The 15,551-nt window shown below is 43.0% G+C and overlaps 1 protein-coding gene and 1 long non-coding RNA gene across 4 annotated transcripts in view; one reads left to right on the forward strand and one right to left on the reverse strand.

The window, feature by feature from the left end:
* SLC12A4 (solute carrier family 12 member 4) overlaps positions 1-15,551 on the reverse strand; it is a 474,963-nt gene that overhangs the window by 264,095 nt on the left and 195,317 nt on the right. The gene's annotated exons all lie outside the window — the stretch shown is intronic.
* Positions 1-15,551, forward strand: part of LOC143807002 (uncharacterized) — a 174,408-nt gene that overhangs the window by 44,598 nt on the left and 114,259 nt on the right. The gene's annotated exons all lie outside the window — the stretch shown is intronic.

Here is a 15,551-nt window from a genome sequence, read left to right on the forward strand (position 1 = left end):
GACCACTTGCTGCAGCGCTGATGGATGGCTGGGACGGGTCCGTGGCTGTTTGATGAAGGACCGCTCCAGAACCAGAGGCGAGAGTGGTGCTCCATGTGCTGTGAAAAAAAAAACATTAGTATTAAACATTTACAATAGTAAAGCGCCAACTCCTGTGGAATAGAAAAATACAGGTTAGGCAATATAACACAACCCAATACACCACAAAAAATACTTACGTTCTCTGGGCAAGGACCGGTCTCAAAAATGCCAGGATGCGGTGATATTTATATTTTCGGATCTTTGCTCCAAAACCACTAGGAACCCGGCTCTCTTGACGAAGGTCTTTGTTGAAGCTATCCTTCTTAGAACGCCAACGTGTTTTTACTTTGAGCTCTGTTGAAAAATAAAAATAATGATTAGACAATGCACTTTTGACCATGATCACATAACTGTGTGTGATGAGAGAAACTCTCAGGAGTTTCTGTCATCACACACAGTTGTGTGATCCAAGCCAAGGTCACTGCTGCATCACACCGTATTGCAATACTTACAAAATGCATTTTGGACCAGAGTCGGGGCGTTGTCACAGCCATCCCACATCATTAAGGCCACCTCATTCCATAGCAGCCGGATAGTCACGTTGTCCGAGTGCTGCGGAACCTGGGTGTCCCACAACGGGACTCGCTCATGGACCAGAGAGATGAGGATATCGTTGTCAATGAGGTCATCATCCCGTTCTGGAACCTAAAAAAATAAATAAATACATTAATGCTGGAGACATTAACATAAGGAAAAAAAAGAAAACAAAAGACAGAAAACTGGCAAGAATATTCAAAGTCAAGAAAAAAAAAAAGGAGTCAAGAAGAAAAAGGGAAAGAAAGAGGAAAGTAAAGAAACGAACAGTCAAGAATAGTAAAGTCAGGATTCAATAAACAGAGTACAGTCAGCCAGGTTTACTTACATGCCGCCTTGACACACGACCGTGTGCATGCTGCTGCTGCTGCTCCTGCCGCAGTGAAAGAACCGTTCTGAAGAAGGAAAAAAAAAAAATTGTCACATGTGTAGATGTGAAAATGAATACTTCCCAATCTCAAGAGGTGAGTACTCACTTCATTGAAATTTCCACCTTGTGCAGGCCCAAGACGCTCCTCAGAAGAAGAGGACATTCTGATGCATGCAGCAAGAAAAAAAAAGACAAGAAATTATTAGGACATATTGAAACAGAAAAAATAAAATACAGACATTGGCTTTGATACTCACATTGTTCAGAGTGTAGATTCCTCCCAGGTTCTTTCAAGCCGGTGCTGGCTACAAAATAAAGTGTGCGCCGCTCGGTGCACACTATTGGCATGCAGGGAAGTGCAGGGACAAATGAAGGAGGCAGGAGCTGGGCCCACCGGAGGATTCTCCGGTGTCCCGATGCCTCATTCCAACCCTGACAAGAGTCTTTACTGTAAGAGCAGTGAGACTATGGAACTCTCTGCCATATGGTGTTGTAATGAGTGATTCATTAATAAAATTTAAGAAAGGACTGGATGCCCTTCTTGAAAAGTATAATGTTACAGGTTATACATATTAGATTCCATGATAGGCGTTTATCAAGGGAAGTAGTCTGATTGCTGTATGTGGAGTCGAGAAGGAATTTTTTTCCCCAATGTGGAACTTACGGTTTGCCACATGGTTTTTTTTTGCCTTCCTCTCGATCAACATGTTAGGGCATGTTAGGTTAGGCTATGGGCTGAACTAGATGGACTTAAAGTCTTCCTTCAACCTTAATAACTATGTTACATAACCTGGTGATTTTGGTATGATCACATGGACATAGGTTGACACAAATGGGTTTGAATGGCTACTAAAGGCAACATCCTCACCTGTGACCTGTCTGCTTGTTATCAGTGTGTGCATAAAAGCCGAGTGAGTTTCTGGGATCCAGACAGACTCTTGCATCATTCATCCAGCCACTGAGGTTTCTGGATTGTGAGTTATGGGGAAAGCAAAACAATTGTCAACGGATCTACAAGGAAAAGGTACTTGAACTGTATAAAACTGGAAAGGGATACAAAAATTATCCAAGGAATTGATAATGCCAGTCAGCAGCGTTCAAACTGTGATTAACAAATGGAAAATCAGAGGCTCTGTAAAAACAAAATCACGGTCAGGTAGACCAACAAAAATGTCGTCCACAACTGCCAAGAAAATTGTTAGGGATGCAAAGAAAAACCCACAAATAACATCAGGTGAAATACAGGACTCTCTGAAAACTAGCGGTGTGGCTGTTTAAAGATGCACAATAAGGAGGCACTTGGAAAAAAATGAGCTGCATGGTCGAATCGCTAGAAGAAAGCCATTACTGCGCAAATGCCACAAAGTATCTCGCCTACAAAACGCAAAACAGCACAGATACAAGCCTCAAAACTTCTGCAACAAGGTAATTTGGATTGATGAGATCACAATTGAACTTTTTGGCTACAACCATAAATGTTACATTTGGAGAGAGGTCAACAAGGCATATGATGAAAGGAACACCATTTCTACCGTAAAGCACAAAGGTGAATCATTGATGTTTTGGGGATGTGTGAGCTACAAAGGCACAGGAAACTTGGTCAAAGTTGAAGGAAAGATGAATGCAGCACGTTATCAGCAAATACTGGAGGCAAATTTTCAATCATCAGCCCAGAAGCTGCGCATGGGACGTACTTTGACGTTCCAACATGACAACGATCCAAGATACAAGGCCAAGTCAACCTGTCATTGGCTACAGCAGAACAAAGTGAAGGTTCTGGACTGGTCATCTCCTGACCTCAATATCATTGAGCCACTCTGGGGAGATCTCAAGAGAGCAGTTCATGTTAGACAGCCCAGAAATTTACAGGAACTGGAGGCTTTTTGCCAAAAAGGATGAGCAGCTTTATCATCTGACAAAATAAAGAATCTCATCCAAAACTACCACAAAAGATGTCAAGCTGTCACTGATGTTAGAGGGGGGCAATACACGGTATTAAGTAACAGGGTATGCAAACTTTTGATCAGTGTCATTTGGATGTTTTTTGCTGTCATTAGGATTTAAAAAGAGAAAGCAGAGTAGTTTGACAAATGGCTTCACTCAACCACTAACCATGAGTGGAGAAAAAGTTTTGGTGTTATAATTCATATTCTCTGAAAAAAAAGGCCAAGAAAGCAAACATTCTGCCAGGGTATGTAAACTTTTGAGCAGGACAAAATTGCATCTGCTTTGGAGGTAAAAAAGAGCACCCTTACATCTTAGGCCAGGGTACACCAATGAATGTCCATCCCTGATATATCATGGAACATTGTGAATTTATAGCAATTTATGGTACATACACAAGAGAATCCTATTCTGGAGACCTGGTAAGTTCCAGATGTAAAGCCCACATCTATCACACAATTTAGGAATTTTTGGGACATAACATATTAATGTCTAAGGAGGGTATGGCTTAAGATGGTACTTTATATTATTAATTATATAGTATTCAGATGTTAATCTTGCAGTAAAAAAATCTTATCCTTCTAGGACAGTGATCACAGTAGTATTATGCAGGGCATAAAGTTTAGAAGTGCCTCCTCCACCGATTCATCAGTGGATACTTCTAGTCCATGCAGCTAGTGGGCACACCAGGATGGGGAGGACCAGCACATGCTTCTGTTTCCCAGGAAAGCACCACTTTCAATAGTTGAAGCATCTGGTAGAGCAGAGAGAGAGATGGGCATACTGCCCTACCAGCCTTCTTTAGGACTATGGCATACAGGATAACGTGGGCCACACTCAGGTTATCAGTGTCCCTTATCAGGGGGCACAGTAAGGGTACCGTCACACAGTGGCATTTTCATCGCTACGACGGCACGATTCGTGACGTTCTAGCGATATCGTTACGATATCGTTGTGTCTGACACGCTACTGCGATCCGGAACCCCGCTGAGAATCGTATATCGTAGCAGATCGTTTGAAACTTTATTTCGTCGTCTAGTGTCCCGCTGTGGTGGCATGATTGCATCGTGTGACACAGGTTGTATACGATATGCGCACAGTAACCAACGGCTTCTACATCGCAAATACGTCATGAAATTATAGCTCCAGCGCCGTGTATTGCAACGTGTGACCGCAGTCTACGACGCTGGAGCGATAATCATACGACGCTGCAACGTCACGAATCATGCCGTCGTAGCGATGAAAATGCCACTGTGTGACGGTACCCTAACTTACACCACTGCATCCCATCTTCCACACTTGGCTGGTAACAGCAAAGAAGTCTTGACTGTTGAGCTTATCAGGAGATCCTTATTAGGCGAGTGTTTTTTTTCAGGGCCACTAAAGTGACAATTTTAATTTTATTTTGGGCACTGAAGGGGAATTATTAGTATTTAAGGGAGAAATCGGGGTAGCTTTAGTCTTTCGAGAGGCATGATTACGCTTTTAAATAGAGTTTAATCAGCACAAAATGGTTGCTCAAATTAAGGACAGGTGTTAAGTGTGCCCTTGGTGCGGCCAAACATTTCAGTGCCTCTTTCATCCTAGTTGTTTTCCCTCTATCTCAACCCTCTCCTCTACTTCGATTGACACCTCTGGCTTTATATTGAGTCAGAGAAAAATGGAGATTGAGGAAAAAAAAATCAGGCGGGAAGGTGAACTTAAATGTTTGGCCACACCAAGGGTGCACCGAGCGCCTGTACTTAGTTTGAACAAACCTTCTGTGCTGACAAAGCATTTAAGGAGGAAATATAAACTTTTCAAAAGGACTGTCAGCAAAAAATGACTGGTGACGCCAAGTCCAACCGCTCGGTGCTTCATGGTGGAGGCAATCATTTATATACACCATTTCACCTGCTTGCTTACCCTCTATCTCTACTACCCCCTTATTTGATTGAGAGCTCTGTCTTCATAGAACCAGAGAAGGGAGGAAATGGATGGAAACCAAGCAAGTGGGAACTCAAACCAATTCCAGTCTGAAATATGTCAGATATTCTATTCTGTCTAACAGCTTCACCGATGCCTCCATCTTGTGCCAGTCATTACACTGGCTACCCATTCGCTACAGGGTCCAGTAGAAACTCATCTCTCTCACCCACAAAGCCCTCCACAGTTCTGCACCGCCTTATATCTCCTCTCTCATCTCTGTCTATCGCCCTACACGTGCCCTCCGTTCTACAAACGACCTAAGGGTAACATCCCCCGTAATCCGAACCTCGCACCTCCATCTACAAGACTTCTCTCGTGCTGCGCCAGCTCTCTGGAATGCACTTCCCCAGACGATCAGACTGATACCTAGCCCCGACCTATTCAAGCGCGCTCTAAAAACCCATCTCTTCAAACAAGCCTACCACATCAACTACTCAGTAAACTAACTTTGCCCTGTTCCCTCCTTCCAAATATTATTCTAAATCTGCACCCTACTATTCATCTGTCTCCACACCCTCCATGCACACGATAACTGCACTTGATACTTGACTATTGCACTTATACAAACGGGCTGATGACCGAATCATGCAGCTTTGTATGAAAATCCCTATGTATTATAATTGCCAGACATAAAATAACAAGCACTTTTCACCTATTGTGTCCCCCCATTTCCTTGTAGATTGTAAGCTCGCGAGCAGGGACCTCACTCCTAATGTCACTGTTTAAATTGTCTTAACTTGTATTGAATTTGTCTGTATATGTCCCCGCTTAATTGTAAAGTGCTGCGGAATATGTTGGTGCTATATAAATAAAGATTATTATTATTATTATTATCCATAACACATTGACCACTTTGTTTAACCCCGTCGTGCCATGCGCCGTACTAGTACGGCGCTGCCGGCACTGCATTAGTGCCAGCCCCAGTACTAGTACGGCGCATCGATCACCGCGGTCTCGCGCTGAGCGCCGCTGTGATCAGGTGCGGGTGTCAGCTGTATATGACAGCTGACACCTCGCAGCAATGCCCACGATCGGCGCTATCGCCGATCGCGGGCATTTAACCCCTCTGATGCCGCTGTCAATAGTGACAGCGGCATAGATGGGGATCGTGCAGGGACGGGGGCTCCCTGCGCTCTCCCACCGGAGCAACGCGATGAGATCGCGCTGCTCCGGTGACCTGGAAGGAGTCCCCGGATCCAAGATGGCCGCGGGACTCCTTCCGGGTCATGAGATGACCCTGCTTGCCGGCGTCTGCTGAGAATTCCTCATAGCAGGCGCCGGCAAGCCTCTGCAATGTGCCTGTGACATCGGTGATCTGACAGAATGCTGTGCACACTGTCAGATCACCGATCTGTGATGTCCCCCCCTGGGACAAAGTAAAAAAAAAAATTTTCCACATGTGAAAAAAAAAAAAATTCCTAAATAAAGAAAAAAAAAATAAAATACTCCCATAAATACATTTCTTCATTTAAATAAAAAAAAAAAAAATCACACAATAAAAGTACACATATTTAGTATCGCCGCGTCCGTAACGACCCCACCTATAAAACTATATCACTAGTTAACCCCTTCAGTGAACACCGTAAAAAAAAAAAAAAAAACGAGGCAAAAAACAACGCTTTATTCTCATACTGCCAAACAAAAAGTGGAATAACACGCGATCAAAAAGACAGATATAAATAACCATGGTACCGCTGAAAACGTCATCTTGTCCCGCAAAAAAAAAGCCGCCATACAGCATCATCAGCAGAAAACTAAAAAAGTTATAGTCCTCAGAATAAAGCGATGCAAAAACAATTATTTTTTTATATAAAATAGTTTTTATTGTGTAAAAGCGCCAAAACATAAAAAAATTACATAAATGAGGTATCGCTGTAATCGTACTGACCCGAAGAATAAAACTGCTTTATCCTTTTTACCAAACGCGTAATGGTATAAACGCCCCCCCCTAAAAGAATTTCAGGAATTGCTGGTTTTTGTTCATTCCGCCTCCCAAAAATCAGAATAAAAAGCGATCAAAAAATGTCATGTACCCGAAAATGGTACCAATAAAAACGTCAACTCGTCCCGCAAAAAACAAGATCTCACATGACTCTGGACCAAAATATGGAAAAATTATAGCCCTCAAAATGTGGTGATGCAAAAACTATTTTTTGCAATAAAAAGCGTCTTTTAGTGTGTGATGGCTGCCAACCATAAAAATCCGCCCAAAAAACGCTATAAAAGTAAATCAAATCCCCCTTCATCACCCCTTTAGTTAGGGAAAAATAATAAAATTTAAAAAAATATATTTATTTCCATTTTCCCGTTAGGCTACTTTCACACTAGCGTCGGTACGGGGCCGTCGCGCTGCGTCGGCCCGACATACCGACGCATATTGTGCAAGCGCCGCACAACGGGGGCAGCGGATGCTGTTTTTCCACGCATCCACTGCCCCATTGTGAGGTGCGGGGAGGTGGGGGCGGAGTTCCAGCCGCGCATGCGCGGTCGGAAATGGTGGACCGTCGGCACAAAAAAAGTTACATGTAAGGTTTTTTGCTGCCGGCGGTCCGCCACAACACGACGCAACCGTCGCACGACGCTTGCGACGTGTGTCAATACGTCGCTAATGTTAGTCTATGGGGAAAAAACGCATCCTGCAGATGACTTTGAAGGATGCGTTTTTTCGCCAAAACGACGCATTGCGACGTATGCAAAAAAACGCTAGTGTGAAAGTAGCGCAAGGGTTAGGACTAGGGTTAGGGCTAGGGTTAGGGCTAGGGTTAGGGTTGGGGTTGGGGTTAGGGCTAGGGTTGGGGTTAGGGCTGGGGTTTCAGTTAGAATTGGGGAGTTTTCACTGTTTAGGCACATCAGGGGCTCTCCAAACGCGACATGGCGTCCGATCTCAATTCCAGCCAATTCTGCTTTGAAAAACTAAAACAGTGCTCCTTCCCTTCCGAGTTCTCCTGTGCGCCCAAACAGTGGTTCCCGCCAACATATGGGGTATCAGCGTTCTCAGGACAAGTTGGACAACAACTTTTGGGGTCCAATTTGTCCTGTTACCCTTGAGAAAATAAAAACGTGGGGGCTAAAATATAATTTTCGTGGAAAAAAATATATTTTTTATTTTCGCGGCTCTGCGTTATAAACTGTAGTGAAACACTTGGGGGTTCAAAGTTCTCACAACACATCTAGATAAGTTCCGTGGGGGTCTAGTTTCCAATATGGGGTCACTTGTGGGGGGTTTGTACTGTTTGGGTACATCAGGGGCTCTGCAAATGCAACGTGACGCCTGCAGACCAATCCATTTAAGTCTGCATTCCAAATGGCGCTCCTTCCCTTCCGAGCTCTGTCATGCGCCCAAACAGTGGTTCCCCCCCACATATGGGGTATCAGCGTACTCAGGACAAATTGGACAATAACTTTTGCGGTCCAATTTCTCCTGTTACCCTTGGAAAAAAAAAAATTGCGGGCTAAAACATCATTTTGTGGAAAGAAAAAATGATTTTTTAATTTTCACAGCGCTACATTCTAAACTTTAGTGAAACAATTGGGGGTTAAAAGTGCTCACCACACATCTAGATAAGTTCCTTAGGGGGTCTTCTTTCCAAAATGGTGTCACTTGTGGGGGTTTCCACTGTTTAGGCACGTCAGGGGCTCTCCAAACACAACATGGGTTCCGATCTCAATTCCAGCCAATTTTGCATTGAAAAGTCAAATGGCGCTCCTTCCCTTCCGAGCTCTGCCATGTGCCCAATCAATGGTTTACCCCAACATGTGGGGTATCGGCGTACTCAGGACAAATTGTACAACGACTTTTTTGGTCCAATTTCTCCTGTTACCCTTGGTAAAATAAAACAAATTGGATCTGAAGTAAAAATTTTGTGAAAAAAAAGTTTAATGTTCAATTTTTTTTAAACATTCCAAAAATTCCTGTGAAGCACATGAAGGGTTAATAAACTTTTTGAATGTGGTTTTGAGTACCTTGAGGGGTGCAGTTTTTAGAATGGTGTCACTTATGGGCATTTTCTGTCATATAGACCCCTCAAAGTCACTTCAAGTGTGAGGTGGTCCGTAAAAAAAATGGTTTTGCAAATTTTGTTGCAAAAATGAGAAATCGCTGGTCAACTTTTAACCCTTATAACTCCCTAACAAAAAAAAATTATGTTTCCAAAATTGTGCTGATGTAAAGTAGACATGTGGGAAATGTTGTTTATTAACTATATTATGTGATATAACTCTCTAATTTAAGGGCATAAAAACGAAAAATTTGAAAATTGCTAAATTTTCATAATTTTCGACAAATTTGTTTTTTTCACAAATAAATGCAAGTCATATCGAAGAAGTTTTACCACTATCATAAAGTACAATATGTCACGAGAAAACAATCTCAGAATCACCAGGATCCGTTGAAGCGTTTCAGAGTTATGACCTCATAAAGTGATAGTGGTCAGAATTGTAAAAATTGGCCGTGTCACTTAGGTGAAAACAGGCTTTGGGGTGAAGGGGTTAAAACTGGGGTGCACAACCTTTTTGGTCTAAGGGATACAGTCATACTGAAGCAATCCAGAGGCCACACGAATAATTAAGGGGGTATCAACTTCTGTGACATTTATGGCATAAAGTTTTCCTGCATGATTCACTCCTTCCAACTACTGACCCAGCTGCAGTGTTTGTGCAGCGCAAGTGTGCGGATCAGGCTGCCATTCAAGGTGTAGGGTGAGTGATTGAGGCTGCCCTCACTGTATAGTGAACAGTGGCCATAACCATTCCCTGCACCGACCCAATGACTAACAGCAGCTACAAGAAAGATTTACCTTCATTTCCACTTGTAGCCACCGCTTCAGTAAGGCAGCCAGGCATGGTTTCAACTCTATTTACCTGCAGATTCCCACTATACCTGCAGGATCATTGCATTTTTAGAGGTGACAAGTTCTTAAAAAATTAATCACTTACGGTAAATAAAAACACATGGTCTGGATTGGGGTATGATGTTTAAGCCCAAAATATAAATAATACCAAAGTCAAACCTCCAAGGAGCAGCATTCGCTTGAACGCTGGGAGCAGAATTATATATGTTTTATGTCACTTAACAATATTGAGCTGGGAAAGCAGCAGGTGACATCAGGATGGACAGAGGAACTTTCATGCAAGAAATCTCCACCATTTCCAATAAGAGGTTATACTGTCCAAAAAAATTCAAAGTGCGAGGAAATTGCAAAAAAGTGCAATCCCACAATTTTTGGGGAGTTTTTTTTAACCATGTTCACCAAATGCCTAAACTGACCTGCCATTATGATTCTCGTAGATACCAAACATTTCCGAGTGTTTTTTTTTTTTTATTTTAGTGGTGGAAAAAACATCCAAAATTTGTCACACAAAAAAGTCGCCATTTTCCGAGACCTCAGCGTCTCCATTTTTCATGATCTGGGGCTGGCTGATGCTTATGTTTTGCATGCTGAGCTGATGCTTTTATTGATATCATTTGGGTGTAGATACCATGTTTTGATCGCCTGTTATTGCATTTTAATTTAATGTTACAGCTACCAAAAAAAAGTAATTGTGAAGTTTTTTGGGTTTTTTTCCGGTACGCCGTTTAATGATCGGATTAATTCTTTATATATTTTGATAGATCAGGCGATTTTGAGTTATCGACAAATTATAGGGTTTTTTTTTTTTTTACTTTGAATGGGGTAAAATGGGGGTTATTCAAAATTTCTGAATTTTTAATATTTTTAAAAAGTTTTTTCTTTACTTTTTACTGGTTTCAATAGTTTTCATGGGAGACTAGAAGCTGCGACCATCCGATCGCCTGTGCTACAAATAGCAAGGCTTCAGCCCTGCTCTGTGTAGCAGAAATGCTCATCTGCTATGAACGCTGGCCATGGAGAAGTGCTCATAGCTATCAGGCAATGACAACCATAGAGGACTCCTGCAGACCCCTGGTTGTCATGCCAACCCATCAGAGCCCTGCGATCATGAAACAGGGGCGCAAATGGGCAGATGAGTATGCCGAGTACGCATCGCCATTCCACTATTGGCTGTTAGCGGCACGTCAGATGATGAAAAAGTTGCAGGCTCATCGCAGGAGCCCACCTCAAACAGGGGGAGGAGACCTATGACGTACCTATACGTCATAGGTCGCATAGGGGTTAATGAACTCATAATAACACATTTAGTTTGAATTTGTTTTGCTGGTGTGATGGTGGGATATGTTATGTGGATATCATTTTGTTTATATTTATATTTTACTGATTATCATGGTGTTCTCTTGTAGGATGAGTTATTTGCCAATTGATGAATTGCGTTTATTTGCCATCTGATATCAGCCCCCACAGTCCTGTACTGTTATCTCTCCACAGGGTCAGTGAATGTTTGCTAATATGCTAATGACATATTGAACTAGCTTGTTGAAACGATGAGCCCCTGCGACCCCCCCCCCCCACTAACCTGTGAATGAAGAGAGGGACTTGTAAATATTAGGGAGGTGAGACACAGATCAATCTTGTGTGGAATGATGATGTGAATACAGCACATCAGAGAGAAGGGGAAGCATATGGACCATTTTTTATCCTCTGTCTGCTGGATTATTGGACTCTCATCTCCTTGGACAGTTATCTGGTTACTGAACTGCATTTGTGTTCTGGACTATTTTATCCTTTGTGTGGTGGATCGTATATGGACATTCCGTGTTTTTGCCTAAATAAAGCTCTTGGGATTGTTAACTATACTCTAGCTCTGTTGATTGTGTGATACCGGAGAAGGACCCAGTGACAGCTGGATTAAAAAAAAAAGAAAACTTTTTCAGCACTTCAAACAAAGCTGCTTGATACCTCAAGCCTTATCCGTGCACAGTGCTGTGGATTGCCCAGGAACCAGACTGAACAACATAAATATGTTTGATGGGTGAGCTGTTTCTCCAAACGTTCTTATATTACTGTCCCTTTAATAGAGTTCTGTATTTGTCACAAGTGCTTGACTGTGAAAAAAGCATTAAGCTACTTACTGGTAGCAGCATTTTTCGGAGGCCCATGACGGCACCACGAGAGAGGGGATCCGCCCATTAGGAACAGGAAATCTACAGATACAAAAGGGTAGCACCTCTCCCACATAACAGTTGTTTTACAGAGCCTGAGCGGACTACCGCGGTTTATGACAAGCATAATATACAAGTTGATATTTTTAATAAAGTAACAATCCAAATATCACCCGTGGAAAAGAAACTTTTTTTTTTTTTTTTTTTTTAACTTTTAAGGACGTGCAACCCCCACGTGAAAAGGGAGGGAACTAAAGGTGCCGTCACGGGCCTCCGAAAAATGCCGCTACCAGTAAGTAGCTTAATGCTTTAATTTAATGCTTTTTTTTTTCTGACTCCCATGACGGCACCACGAGAGATTTACAGAGACGTAAACCATCTTAGGGAGGGACTATAGCTTGTAGCACCCTTAACCCAAAGGTGAGATCAGAAGAAGACCCCAAATCCAACCGATAGTGCTTAAAAAAGGTGGAAGGGGATGACCATGTGGCCGCCTTACATATTTGTTCCACTGACACTCCAGACCTTTCTGCCCAAGACGATGGCATGGCCTGGGTGGAATGTGCCTTCAGATTCTGCGGAGCCGGCCCCCCACCTGCTGTATAAGCGAAAAGCCGGATTACTTACCGGTAATGCTCTTTTAATGAGTCCACGACAGCACCCCACATGAGAGAGAGGGCTCCGCCCCATAGGAACAGGAAACCTACAGAATAAAAGGAGGCGGTCCCCTCTCCTCCTCAGTTTAGTTTACAGAGTACAAAAAGGGAACCGCAAAAGCTTTAGTATCAATTCTTATTCAGCAACATAAATATCAAACTCTATACAACCATTATTTGTGAACTTAAAAGGAAGAGCTGTGCATAACTTAGGGAGGGTAGTAAATGGGTGCTGTCGTGGACTCATTAAAAGAGCATTAGCGGTAAGTAATCCGGCTTTTTACCCTTCGCCACGACAGCACCCCACGAGAGATTTTCAGAGAGTCATTATTTGGGTGGGATTACTGTATTAAGAACAGCTCTACCAAAGGTCAGATCAGAAGATGTAGATAGATCAAGTCTATAATGGCTGTAAAAGGTAGAAGGTGTAGACCAAGTTGCGGCCTTACATATTAAATGGATCGGTACATCTGCTTGTTCCGCCCAGGAGGACGCCATGGCTCGTGTTGAGTGCGCTTTTATACCCACTGGAGGAATCTCGCCTTTTGACGTATAGGCCAAGCAGATAGCATCTCTGATCCACCGAGATATGGTAGCTCTCGTGACCCCATGTCCTTTCTTGTGGCCCTGAAAGGAGATAAACAGAGCCCTACTCTCCCCTCCAAGTCTGAGACCTTTCTATATAAGTCAGGATGGCTTTTCTGACATCTAAGGTGTGGAACTTATGTTGTTCTGGAGTTACAGGTGAATCAAAAAAGGAAGGGAGAAATATCTCTTGTGACCTGTGGTAGGTGGACGCTACCTTAGGGAGGTATGAGGGGTCTGGTTTTAGGACTATCCGATCATGAAATATCAGTAAGAAGGGTGGGTCTACTGATAGGGCCTGTATGTCGCTAACCCGTCTAGCTGAGGTTAGGGCTACCAAGAGGGCTACTTTATATGTCAGGACTTTTAAAGGTATTGAATCTAGTGGCTCAAATGGGGAGCTGGTTAAGGCCTCTAATACTAGATTTAAATCCCACGGAGGTAGACGGGGAATATGGACCGGTTTACTACGTTCACAAGATTTTATGAATCTGGAGATCCACCTATTAGCTGCTATATTGCATCCATATAGGGCTCCTAATGCCGAGACCTGAACTCTTAAGGTATTTACAGATAACCCTAACTCTCGGCCTTTTTGCAAGAACTCTAGAATAGGTGTGACTGGAACTTGCTTAGTGAACGGTACCGTGTAAAAGTCTAAAAATTTATTCCATACCCTACTATATATTAGGGTGGTAGATCTTTTTCTGCTCAATAAGAGGGTGTTTACTAGTTTTGCTGAGAACCCTCTTAAACTTAATAGTTGCCTCTCAAATTCCACGCCGTCAAGTGAAGACCTTTCACTTGCGGGTGGAAAAAGGGGCCTTGGGACAGCAGCTCCTTGTCTGATGGGAGAATCCATGGATCGCAATAGGCACATGGTCTGGAGACAAGAGAACCATGGTCTTTTCGGCCAGAATGGTGCAATGAGGATTACTCTTGCTTGTTCCCTCCTGATCTTTCTGATCACTAGAGGAATCAGAGACATCGGAGAAAAGGCGTATGCCAGTCTGAACCTCCAAGGATGGTGGAGAGAGTCCAACATATCTGGGTGATCCATGGTGTTTAAGGAAGCGAACCTTTTTACTTGCCGGTTGTCTCTTGTGGCAAATAGGTCGATTTGTGGTATCCCCCATGATTCTGTTATCATTCTGAATATGGATTTGTTTAAGGTCCATTCCCCATGACGTAACTCATTTCGGCTGAGGTAGTCTGCCCTGATGTTCTCTACACCTCTGATGTGCAGGGCTGTTAGGGATGTTAGATGAGTCTCTGCCAGCTGAAAGATGTCTGCAGCTATGGTCATTAGACTTCCTGACCTTGTACCACCCTGACGGTTCACATATGCCACTGTGGTGGAATTGTCCGAGTAAATTCTTACATTTGCTCCATGAATCTGCGGAAGAAAATGATTTAAGGCATATTCTACTGCTTTTAACTCCTTCCAGTTGGAGGAACATGTCAATACTGCCTGGTCCCAAGTATTTTGGGCCAGACTGTCTTCCATATGTGCTCCCCACCCAATAGGGCTGGCGTCGGTGGTAATTATTTTAGACGGGTCTATTATCCATGGCACACCCCGAGAGGTGGTCCATGTCTAGCCACCAGGATAGTGATTCTAAGACATCTTTGGAAAGAGTTATTCTACTTTCTAGAAATCCGTCTTTTCCCTGAGCCGACAATACTTCATACTGCAATTGACGAGTATGAAATTGTGCCCATGGTACAGCAGGGATACATGATGATAATGACCCCAGTAAGGACATGGCTTTCCTTAGTGTCATGTAGGGGTTGAGTATTGCGTCTGATACCCTTGATTGTATAGTCAGTCTTTTTGACTGAGGAAGGAAGCATTTCTGACTTGCGGAGTCTAGCTGGATTCCTAGAAATTTCTGAACGGTTTCTGGATTCAGCCGGGATTTTTCGAAGTTGACGATCCAACCTAACTCCCGTAGGGACGAGATAGTATTAGATAAACGAGTTTTACACTGAAGTATAGCTTCCTACTACTAGAAAGTCATCTAGGTAGGGTATTATCAAGGTATCTTGTTGGCGTAGATGAGCCATCACTTCTAGTATCACCTTAGTGAAGACGCGGGGAGCCATGGAAAGCCCAAATGGCATTGCTACATACTGAAAGTGACGAACCTGTCCCTCCAGGGTGACTGCTACCCTTAGGTACTGCTGATGTTCGGCATGTATGGGAAGATGATAATAGGCATCTTTTAAGTCTATTCCGGCCATGACACACCTAGGAAATAAGAGTTTTATGGTAGAACTAATGGATTCCATTTTGAAGGTATGATTACGCAGGAAGGAATTTAATCTTTTGAGATTTATGATGGTTCTAAATGAACCATCTGGCTTATTGATCAAGAATAAAGGGGAATAGAACCCC

Source organism: Ranitomeya variabilis, chromosome 2 (genome assembly GCF_051348905.1).
Source record: "Ranitomeya variabilis isolate aRanVar5 chromosome 2, aRanVar5.hap1, whole genome shotgun sequence".
In the NCBI taxonomy this organism is placed as follows: Eukaryota; Metazoa; Chordata; class Amphibia; order Anura; family Dendrobatidae; genus Ranitomeya; species Ranitomeya variabilis.